At 36.7% G+C, this 11876-nt stretch overlaps 1 long non-coding RNA gene across 1 annotated transcript; it reads left to right on the top strand.

The window, feature by feature from the left end:
* The first annotated feature begins 8426 nt into the window (after positions 1–8426).
* Positions 8427–11876, top strand: LOC146937326 (uncharacterized). The gene is made up of 2 exons (XR_015033270.1): positions 8427–9126; positions 11643–11876. It is a non-coding gene; the product is annotated as an uncharacterized LOC146937326 (long non-coding RNA).

The raw sequence follows: 11876 nt of genomic DNA, 5'->3' as shown, positions 1-11876 counted from the left end.
AAGAAAAACTTTTGTTTATTCTCATGAAATTACATTCAAGTTTCTCTCTCTTCCATTTTCTCCATAATCAATAGCCAATAAAAATTCTTTTTACATCATCCTATAAAATTTATTACAAAGAAAACACACAAAAATTATACTCCAAGTTCTTATATTTTAGTTTTCTTAATAATTGTGATTTGAATTTTTTTGCTTATAATTTGAGACGGAGGGATTATATATTAATCTTGTTTTGAAAAGGGATTTTAGAATTTATATTATATTCCAAAGGATTTTGTAAATTACTCTGTCCGTGTTAAAATATAAGAAAAAATTGGTAAAAAAAAAAAAAATTAATGTATTTCATTAAAAATTTGTATCAAAACAATCGGCTTACATTCTCTTATTTTTCTTTATATCTTCGGACAAAGGGAGTATGTGTTGACATTAATTGCTCGTTCTTCTTTTTCTCTTGAAAATTTCATTCAAAAGCATTTTATGTCAATACTCAATAGTATTTATCCTTTTACAATCGGCCACTATCATGATTTGTTATAGAGATTGTTTTTTTGGTGTAATCCAGATATCCTCCACGCACAACTGTAGAGACTAATCCCTCGAGCATTGTGGGACCCAAATGGGCGGCAGATTCTCACTAAGAGTTTTAACGCTGTTGCATGCCCAAAGCTGGATTCGAACCCAGGACCTATAGAGATTGTTTTTATGTTTCGTTCCATTCCATATAAAAAAGAAATTTAAAGATTGTAAGAATGAAAACAGCAAACAAATTATAACGTGCAAAATTAAAAGAACGAGTAATGTACAAGTCAAAATCACCACACCCATGTATATGCATCATTAAAATCCAAAGGAATATCGAAGAAATCTAATTGATCAATTGGTAACAAAGGTTGTTTTATTTAAAGTAGATGCAGGATAACAATAACATGCATGGTTGGTTTCTAGTTTTTGAGACATATCATTCTTAAGTGGCAGCAATTTCCAAAGCCATCTTCAAGTAGTCTTTTTCATTAGAGTTAGAAGCCATCGCCCATATAGTCAACGCAGGTATTTCCAAATATCTCGCCCAAATAGACACAACGACACGTTATGGTGTTGCCGCATGGATTCGTCTCAAATATTGAACAACCCCAACCGACTCTTGCACAATGCCTTGCTTCAACGTTCTTCGTCTGGATGATTACTGCAAATGGCAAAAGAAGTTAAAGTTGGAACCAATATATATAACGTATATATTTAGGAAAGTTTGGCATTAAATTGAGCATGTAGTATAATAATTTTTCATTGATTAAGAGTATAGATCCTAACATATATAAATATATCGGTGAGAAAGATGAGCAATATTTAAAAAAAAAATATACATACAGAATGTGGTGAGCATGAAGACAGCCAAAGTAGCAAGCTTAACATAAGTCATTGTTTGATCAAAAGAAAGAATAAACTAAAATTATTTATTGTGAACTAAGCTTAGTGTTGCATTAGTTCATTGTTACATGCAACAATTTATAGAGTGGTGGATATACTAGCTGGCACTATAGCTCCCTAAGTTAATTGTTAGGAAAAGTGAAATGGCTATATTTAATAATTTATAGAGAGGTCCATATACTAAAATTGATGGCGATAGTTAACAATTTTGTGGTATCCTCATGAAATTAAAATTGTTTCATTCCCTTTTGTAACAACCTGATTTTTCGCTAGATTTATTTTATTTATTTATTTATGTGTGTTATATGTGCTCTTATGTGATTATTTGCCTCTGTGTGTATTTTTGGTTGGGATTCGTAGAATTCGGTGTTAGAGGGGTATTTTAGTCATTTTGGACTTAGGGGCATTTTGGTCATTTTGAGGGCAGTGGCAATTTTGTAATTTTGCAGATAGTTTTTTTTTTGTGTTTAGTGAGAGTTATTATTTTACCAAGTTACTAGAGGGTGTAGTAATTATTTTATTTACCGTTAAGTGACCGTTAGTGTTATATTTTACCGGTAAGTGAGTAGTAACATTTTTGAGGTTGAAATAGAAATGGGTTAGGCCCATTAAGGTTTGTGAGATAAGTCCAATTAAGTGAGCCTATATAAACTAATGTTAGTGAAGGGATAGGGTTACAAACATTTTCATTTCATTTCATTTGAGAAGAGAAGAGATAGAGGCTAGAGGGAAGAACAAGGGTTAGAGCTTGAAGAGGGAATTCATCATCTAGGAGCTAAATTGAAGCTTTGGGTTAGAGAATCTTGGTGCTAGAGGTAAGATGGTTAGAATTCAACCATAATTCATAACTTTTTCTTTCTTACCCATTTTTGTGAAATTGATGAATTGAATCTAATTGTTATAAAATTTGTGCATGATTGCTGTTGTTATGATTGAGAACATGATTCATATGATGATTGCATGTTAGTATGTGAATTAACATGTTTAAATGCATAGTTGTTGGTGCTTTGTGTTCTTGAGCAAGTTTGATGAGAATTGAAGATGTAGTGTTGAATTGTGCATGAATTTATGTTCAAATGTTGTTGTTGTTATCTTGACATATGTTGTTGTTGGATTGATGCAATGGGTATCATTGAAATGGTGAATTGGTGATGAATATGTTGTTGTTGTTGAAAGTTGTGGAAATTGATGAATTGGTGAATTTTGATGAGATTAAGTTGAATTGTAGTGTCAATGATTTTTAATGAATGAAACAAGTTGATTATGATGAGTTATGGTATAATGATTTCCTGTTTTTGGTTGTTGTTGGGTAATGAGGAATGGTTTGGGAGAGAATTGGGATTTTGAGAAAAACAGATTTTAAGTGTTTTGGGAAATAAGTGATTATGGGATAAGCTGTTTTGGAGATTGTGAAAATATAATTTTTCAGAAAAATATGATAGGATTAATTGAGTAGAACGCATAGGCGAAAACGGAATTGAATTTGGGTTAACGGTCGAGATTTTAAGAACGAAATGGCAAAACCGGAAAACCGGGACTGCACAGAACCGCAGCTCAGCACACTGGCTGCTGCCCATTTGCGCCTGGGCGCAGGAAGCCATGCCTGGGCGTGGCTTGGCAGCCCCTCATGGGTGCCTGCCTTGTTGTGTTGTGCTGGGGTGCTTTGGGGTCAATTCCGGACTTCCAAAACTGATTCTTTCGATGTTTTCACTATTTTCTAGACTTTCTAAACCTATGGAAACATCAAAAGAATTGAGTTGAACTTGACTCCTTGGATTTAATCAAGCTTATTGTTGATTGTTCAAGGAAAGTTCAAGAACGATGATTTTCTGAAAAAACTTGTTTTCTCAAAAGAATGAAGTAGGGTTAAGTATGTATGATGTTTATATGACTTCTAAAAATGGTTGTGAATGGTTCCATCAAGTTTGAACTTGTTTTGCTTTGAAAATGGGAATTTTGTAAAAAAGTGATCAATTGAGACGAACTTCGGAATTTTTGTTAATTCTCCATATGTGGCCGATGAAATGTTTATGTAACCTCTACTGCACGTATATGTGACTTGTGAGGATACATGGCATAGGCGATTGAGCTTGTTTACTTGGTTTTGACTCAAATGTTCAATTAATTTAATTGTTGTGATTTTGAGAGACGAACTTGACTAAAGATGACTTTGAGAACCAATTGATTGTGAATCCTTTATGGAGAATTGTTATATGGTATGTAAAGATGATTGGTGGTGTGATTATGTGACAACTTTATGTTGTGTGATTTTTGAATGTTGTTGGTGATTGTATATATATGATATATTGGTGGAGAATTATTGATGATTGCATATATACATGTATTGGTGATGGTGAGGTGATTATTGTTTGTGTGAACATATGCATTTGTAGTTGAGTCATATGTTCATGCATTCATGACTGATGGTGGTGGATTTTATATCCAAGACTGATGGTGGTGGATTTTATATCCAAGACTGATGGTGGCGGATTTTATATCCAATTGAGGTGAGTACGATGTTTTTGTTGCATCGAAGGTGACGACCTTGAGGTGTTTTGGTACCACATGCATCTAGAGAAGAGTCTAGAACATTGCATGCATTTGAATAGTTGATGAGTTGTGTCATAATTGAATATATGACTTGGTGAATTGTGTGTTGGTGAAATTTGGTGAATGTTGTGATTGTGTGGATTGATGTATAAGTACATTGGTGGATTTTGTGGATGGTTGTGAATAATTGTATTATGCTCTAATTGCATGTCTTAATTGTTTGTGCTTATACACTTGGTGAATCAATTGATAATGGTTATTTTAATAATAATGATGAGGTGAGATTGGTATATGTATATATATATATATATATATATATGATGTGGTGATGTTCTTTGATAATGATGATGGCTTGCTTATAACTTTGATATGACGAATTGTACTTGTTGAGATAAGCATGCTAGATGAGTAATGAAGTAAGTAATGTTTTCATTGATTGATGTTGATAAATGATGAGCTTTTGTTGATGACTTGATTAGAGGTTGAATATGCATGCTATGCTATGATAATAATGTGATAGCTTGAAATGTAAGTGATGGGGGATAATAATGATCATGTGATGCTAGTGTTCTAGGAGGGAGGGTTATGTATATGTGATACGTGTATGATACACTTGTTGATATGAACTTGGAATGATGATATTGAATGATATAAGTGTTGTGAATACTTGTGAATACATGTATGATTTATTGTCCTTTGTTCTTGAATATATCTTTCATTTCCAATGTTCTCGTTTAAATCTTTTATGGATTTTGATGATGTAATGCTAACCCTCAGTGGTCTGTGGTGGACCGCCTACCTCTCTGTATGGATGGGTAGACAGCGTGCAGGTGTAGTTTAGTTGTTGCTTGTTGATGCCGAGGAGTGGAGTTCCTCTTTTTCATGCAAGTGTCTAGATTAGGGCTCTGATCTAGGATAGTCCTTGCATGTTGTTTATTTGACTTTGTATTTTGGAGTTGTTGAGATATTCTGTTATTTGAGATTTGGAGGATACATTTTGTATTTTGTTGGAGATCCAGAGATGTCTATGAATTATATGTTTTTCCGCTGCTATGTTGTGTAAACAGGATCTTTATGCATGCATTTTTGTGGTTTGATTTGAAGACGTAGCATCTATTTCTAGAATATGTTTGTATATTCGCGCGTTTTACCGCTCATTAGAAATAGGGTGTTACAAGTTGGTATCAGAGCCGTGGTCGGTCTTGTCCGGACTAGTATTCTTTGAATTTCCTGTTGTATGCGACATGTATGGGAGTACTGTCGGTACTTGTTTTGTTTTTCCGTTCTTTTAGGTGGGTTTGAGCGTAGTGGGGGAGTAGCAGGTTGCTTCAGGTGTGTTAGTCTGGCAAGGGAAGGTATCTTTGGCTGTCGAGGCTCAGTTGGTTGTGGTTTGTGTTAAGGTTCCTTTGATTTTGAGTTGGACCTTGTGTGTCTTCCGTAGAAGCATATGGACGTGGTCTTTGGTATGGATTGGATGTTGACTTTTGGTGTTAACATTAATTGTTTGACCAAGAGTGTAACATTTTCTAAGCCGGTAGCTGAGGAAGGTGGGAAGTTCTTGACCGCGGAACAAGTGAAGAAGTCCTTGGATGGCGAAGCTAGTGTGTTCATGATGTTTGCTTCCTTGAAGGAAAGTAGTGAGAAAGGAGTTGGTGATTTGCCGGTAGTGCAAGAGTTTCCAGAAGTTTTTCCGGACGACATTATCGAGTTACCGCCGGAGAGGGAAGTTGAGTTTGCAATTGATTTGGTACCTGGAACGAGTCCTATTTCGATTGCGCCTTATCGGATATCCGCATCAGAGTTGGGTGAGTTGAAGAAACAGTTGGAAGAGTTGCTCGAGAAACAGTTTATCAGGCCAAGTGTTTCGCCGTGGGGAGCTCCTGTGTTGTTGGTTAAGAAGAAAGATGGAAGCATGAGGTTGTGTGTGGATTATCGACAGTTGAATAAAGTGACGATTAAGAATCGGTATCCACTTCCGAGGATCGATGATTTGATGGATCAGTTGGTTGGCGCGGAGGTGTTCAGCAAGATTGATTTGAGATCAGGATATCATCAGATTAGAGTGAAGGCGGAAGATATATCCAAAACTGCGTTCAGAACGAGGTATGAACACTATGAGTATTCTGTGATGCCATTTGGAGTGTCTAATGCGCTAGGTGTCTTCATGGAGTATATGAATAGAATATTTCATCCTTTTCTGGATCGTTTTGTGGTGGTGTTTATAGATGATATTTTAGTGTATTCGAAGTCAGAGGAAGAGCATGCCGAGCATTTGAGGATTGTGTTGGGAGTGTTGAAGGAGAAGAGGTTGTTTGCTAAGTTGTCGAAGTGTGAGTTCTGGTTGCGGGAAGTGAGTTTCCTTGGTCATGTGATTTCTAAAGGTGGTATTGTCGTAGATCCGTCGAAGGTTGATGCAGTGTTGCGGTGGGAATCACCTAAGTCTGTTTATGAGGTTAGAAGCTTCCTTGGATTGGCAGGTTATTATCGGAGGTTCATTGAGGGATTCTCTAAGTTGGCGTTGCCATCGACGCAGTTGACTCGGAAAGGACAAGCTTATGTTTGGGATGCTAAGTGTGAAAAGAGTTTCCAAGAGTTGAAGAAGAGGTTGACGTCAGCTCCAGTGTTGATTTTGCCGAATCCGAATGAATCGTTTGTTGTGTATTGTGATGCTTCTAAGATGGGTCTTGGTGGTGTGCTTATGCAGAATCGTCAGGCTGTGGCTTATGCTTCGAGGCAGTTGAAAGTGCATGAGAAGAATTATCCAACTCATGACTTGGAATTAGCGGTCGTTGTGTATGTGTTGAAGATTTGGAGGCATTATCTGCATGGTTCTAAGTTTGAGGTGTTCAGTGATCACAAGAGTTTGAAGTACTTGTTTGACCAGAAGGAGTTGAATATGAGGCAGAGGAGATGGTTGGAGTATCTTAAGGATTTTGACTTCCAGTTGAGCTATCATCTTGGAAAGGCCAATGTTGTTGCTGATGATTTGAGTAGAAAGTCGTTGCATATGTCTGCTTTGATGGTGAAAGAGTTGGAGTTGATTGAGCAATTTAGAGACTTGAGTTTGGTTAGTGAGTTAACGCCAGATGGTGTGAGGTTGGGAATGTTGAAGCTGCAAGTAATATTCTAGAGGAGATCAAGAATGGTCAGAAGGAAGATTTGGAACTTGTAGATCGAGTGGTGTTGGTTAATCAAGGCAAAGGTGGAGACTTTAGATTGGATGAGAACGGTGTTTTGATGTTTCGTGATCGTGTTTGTGTGCCAAGTGTACTTGAGCTTAAGAAGCAGATTTTGGAAGAAGGTCACAGAAGTAGTTTGAGTATTCATCCAGGAGCGACTAAGATGTATCAAGATCTGAAGAGGTTGTTTTGGTGGCCTGGAATGAAGAAAGAGATCGCAGAGTTTGTGTATGCTTGTTTGCTTTGTCAGAAGTCTAAGATTGAACATCAGAAACCGTCGGGTTTGATGCAACCGTTGTTTGTGCCAGAGTGGAAGTGGGATAGTATATCGATGGACTTTGTTGGAACGTTGCCGAAGACTGTTAAGGGTTTTGACTCCATTTGGGTGATTGTTGATCGGTTGACAAAGTCGGCACATTTTGTTCCTATTAAGACTGGTATGTCTGTGGCTAAGTTGGTTGAGATCTACATTGAGCAGATTGTTAGATTGCATGGTGTTCCTTCTAGTATTGTGTCGGATCGGGATCCGAGGTTTACTTCTAAGTTTTGGGAAAGTTTGCAAGATGCTTTGGGAACTAAGTTGAGATTGAGTTCTGCTTATCATCCTCAGACTGATGGTCAGACGGAGAGGACTATTCAGAGTTTGGAAGATTTGTTGAGAGCTTGTGTGTTGGAGCAAGGTGTCAGTTGGATTGAATGTTTACCGTTGATTGAGTTTACTTACAACAACAGTTTTCATTCTAGTATCGGGATGGCACCGTTTGAGGCTTTGTATGGTCGGAGGTGTAGAACTCCTTTGTGTTGGTATGAGTCAGGAGAGAGTGCTTTTTTAGGACCGGAAGTTGTGCAAGAGACGACCGAGATGGTTAAGATGATTCAAGATAAGATGAGAGCGTCTCAGAGTAGGCGGAAGAGTTATTGAGGAGGAAGGATATTGAGTTTCAGGTTGGTGATCATGTGTTTTTGAGAGTAAATCCTGTAACCGGTGTTGGTCGTGCTTTGAAGTGTCGGAAGTTGACTCCTCGTTTTGTTGGACTGTTTGAGATTATTGAGAAGGTTGGGGTTGTAGCGTATCGGATTGCGTTACCGCCATCTTTATCGAATCTTCATGATGTGTTTCATGTATCTCAGTTGCGGAAGTATGTGTATGATGCGTCTCATGTGATTCAAGTGGATGATTTGGAAGTAAGGGATAATTTGACCGTTGAGACTTGGCCAGTGAGGATTGAGGATCGTGAAGTGAAGCGTTTGCTTGGAAAGGAGGTCGTTTTGGTTAAAGTGATTTGGGTTGGACCGACCGGTGAGAGTGCCACTTGGGAATCGGAGAGTAGGATGAGGGTTGCGTATCCAGAGTTGTTTCCTTCAGGTAATTTTCGAGGGCGAAAATTCTTTTTAGTGGGGGAGAGTTGTAACAGCCCGATTTTTCGCTAGATTTATTTTATTTATTTATTTATCTGTGTTATATGTGCTCTTATGTGATTATTTGCCTCTGTGTGTATTTTTGGTTGGGATTCGTAGAATTCGGTGTTAGAGGGGTATTTTAGTCATTTTGGACTTAGGGGCATTTTGGTCATTTTGAGGGCAGTGGCAATTTTGTAATTTTGCAGATAGTTTTTTTTTTGTGTTTAGTTAGAGTTATTATTTTACCAAGTTACTAGAGGGTGTAGTAATTATTTTATTTACCGTTAAGTGACCGTTAGTGTTATATTTTACCGGTAAGTGAGTAGTAACATTTTTGAGGTTGAAATAGAAATGGGTTAGGCCCATTAAGGTTTGTGAGATAAGCCCAATTAAGTGAGCCTATATAAACTAATGTTAGTGAAGGGATAGGGTTACAAACATTTTCATTTCATTTCATTTGAGAAGAGAAGGGATAGAGGCTAGAGGGAAGAACAAGGGTTAGAGCTTGAAGAGGGGATTCATCATCTAGGAGCTAAATTGAAGCTTGGGTTAGAGAATCTTGGTGCTAGAGGTAAGAGGGTTAGAATTCAACCATAATTCATAACTTTTTCTTTCTTACCCATTTTTGTGAAATTGATGAATTGAATCTAATTGTTATAAAATTTGTGCATGATTGCTGTTGTTATGATTGAGAACATGATTCATATGATGATTGCATGTTAGTATGTGAATTAACATGTTTAAATGCATAGTTGTTGGTGCTTTGTGTTCTTGAGCAAGTTTGATGAGAATTGAAGTTGTAGTGTTGAATTGTGCATGAATTTATGTTCAAATGTTGTTGTTGTTATCTTGACAGATGTTGTTGTTGGATTGATGCAATGGGTATCATTGAAATGGTGAATTGGTGATGAATATGTTGTTGTTGTTGAAAGTTGTGGAAATTGATGAATTGGTGAATTTTGATGAGATTAAGTTGAATTGTAGTGTCAATGATTTTTAATGAATGAAACAAGTTGATTATGATGAGTTATGGTATAATGATTTCCTGTTTTTGGTTGTTGTTTGCTAATGAGGAATGGTTTGGGAGAGAATTGGGATTTTGAGAAAAACAGATTTTAAGTGTTTTGGGAAATAAGTGATTATGGGATAAGCTGTTTTGGAGATTGTGAAAATATAATTTTTCAGAAAAATATGATAGGATTAATTGAGTAGAACGCATAGGCGAAAACGGAATTGAATTTGGGTTAACGGTCGAGATTTTAAGAACGAAATGGCGAAACCGGAAAACCGGGACTGCACAGAACCGCAGCTCAGCACACTTGCTGCTGCCCATTTGCGCCTGGACGCAGGAAGCCATGCCTGGGCATGGCTTGGCAGCCCCTCATGGGTGCCTGCCTTGTTGTGTTGTGCTGGGGTGCTTTGGGGCCAATTCCGGACTTCCAAAACTGATTCTTTCGATGTTTTCACTATTTTCTAGACTTTCTAAACCTATGGAAACATCAAAAGAATTGAGTTGAACTTGACTCCTTGGATTTAATCAAGCTTATTGTTGATTGTTCAAGGAAAGTTCAAGAACGCTGATTTTCTGAAAAACTTGTTTTCTCAAAAGAATGAAGTAGGGTTAAGTATGTATGATGTTTATATGACTTCTAAAAATGGTTGTGAATGGTTCCATCAAGTTTGAACTTGTTTTGCTTTGAAAATGGGAATTTTGTAAAAAAGTGATCAATTGAGACGAACTTCGGAATTTTTGTTAATTCTCCATATGTGGCCGATGAAATGTTTATGTAACCTCTACTGCACGTATATGTGACTTGTGAGGATACATGGCATAGGCGATTGAGCTTGTTTACTTGGTTTTGACTCAAATGTTCAATTAATTTAATTGTTGTGATTTTGAGAGACGAACTTGACTAAAGATGACTTTGAGAACCAATTGATTGTGAATCCTTTATGGAGAATTGTTATATGGTATGTAAAGATGATTGGTGGTGTGATTATGTGACAACTTTATGTTGTGTGATTTTTGAATGTTGTTGGTGATTGTATATATATGATATATTGGTGGAGAATTATTGATGATTGCATATATACATGTATTGGTGATGGTGAGGTGATTATTGTTTGTGTGAACATATGCATTTGTAGTTGAGTCATATGTTCATGCATTCATGACTGATGGTGGTGGATTTTATATCCAAGACTGATGGTGGTGGATTTTATATCCAAGACTGATGGTGGCGGATTTTATATCCAATTGAGGTGAGTACGATGTTTTTGTTGCATCGAAGGTGACGACCTTGAGGTGTTTTGGTACCACATGCATCTAGAGAAGAGTCTAGAACATTGCATGCATTTGAATAGTTGACGAGTTGTGTCATAATTGAATATATGACTTGGTGAATTGTGTGTTGGTGAAATTTGGTGAATGTTGTGATCGTGTGGATTGATGTATAAGTACATTGGTGGATTTTGTGGATGGTTGTGAATAATTGTATTATGCTCTAATTGCATGTCTTAATTGTTTGTGCTTATACACTTGGTGAATCAATTGATGATGGTTATTTTAATAATAATGATGAGGTGAGATTGGTATATGTATATATATATATATATATATATATGATGTGGTGATGTTCTTTGATAATGATGATGGCTTGCTTATAACTTTGATATGACGAATTGTACTTGTTGAGATAAGCATGCTAGATGAGTAATGAAGTAAGTAATGTTTTCATTGATTGATGTTGATAAATGATGAGCTTTTGTTGATGACTTGATTAGACGTTGAATATGCATGCTATGCTATGATAATAATGTGATAGCTTGAAATGTAAGTGATGGGGGATAATAATGATCATGTGATACGTGTATGATACACTTGTTGATATGAACTTGGAATGATGATATTGAATGATATAAGTGTTGTGAATACTTGTGAATACATGTATGATTTATTGTCCTTTGTTCTTGAATATATCTTTCATTTCCAATGTTCTCGTTTAAATCTTTTATTGATTATGATGATGTAATGCTAACCCTCAGTGGTCTGTGGTGGACCGCCTACCTCTCTGTATGGATGGGTAGACGGTGTGCAGGTGTAGTTTAGTTGTTGCTTGTTGATGCCGAGGAGTGGAGTTCCTCTTTTTCATGCAAGTGTCTAGATTAGGGCTCTGATCTAGGATAGTCCTTGCATGTTGTTTATTTGACTTTGTATTTTGGAGTTGTTGAGATATTCTGTTATTTGAGATTTGGAGGATACATTTTGTATTTTGTTGGAGATCCAGAGATGTTTATGAATTATATGTTTTTCCGCTGCTA

Source organism: Medicago sativa, chromosome 3 (genome assembly GCF_051527215.1).
Source record: "Medicago sativa cultivar Bolivia chromosome 3, Bolivia_mono, whole genome shotgun sequence".
In the NCBI taxonomy this organism is placed as follows: domain Eukaryota; kingdom Viridiplantae; phylum Streptophyta; class Magnoliopsida; order Fabales; family Fabaceae; genus Medicago; species Medicago sativa.
The sequence above is the reverse complement of the archived record's forward strand: the minus strand, read 5'-3'. Positions and strand labels throughout refer to the sequence as shown.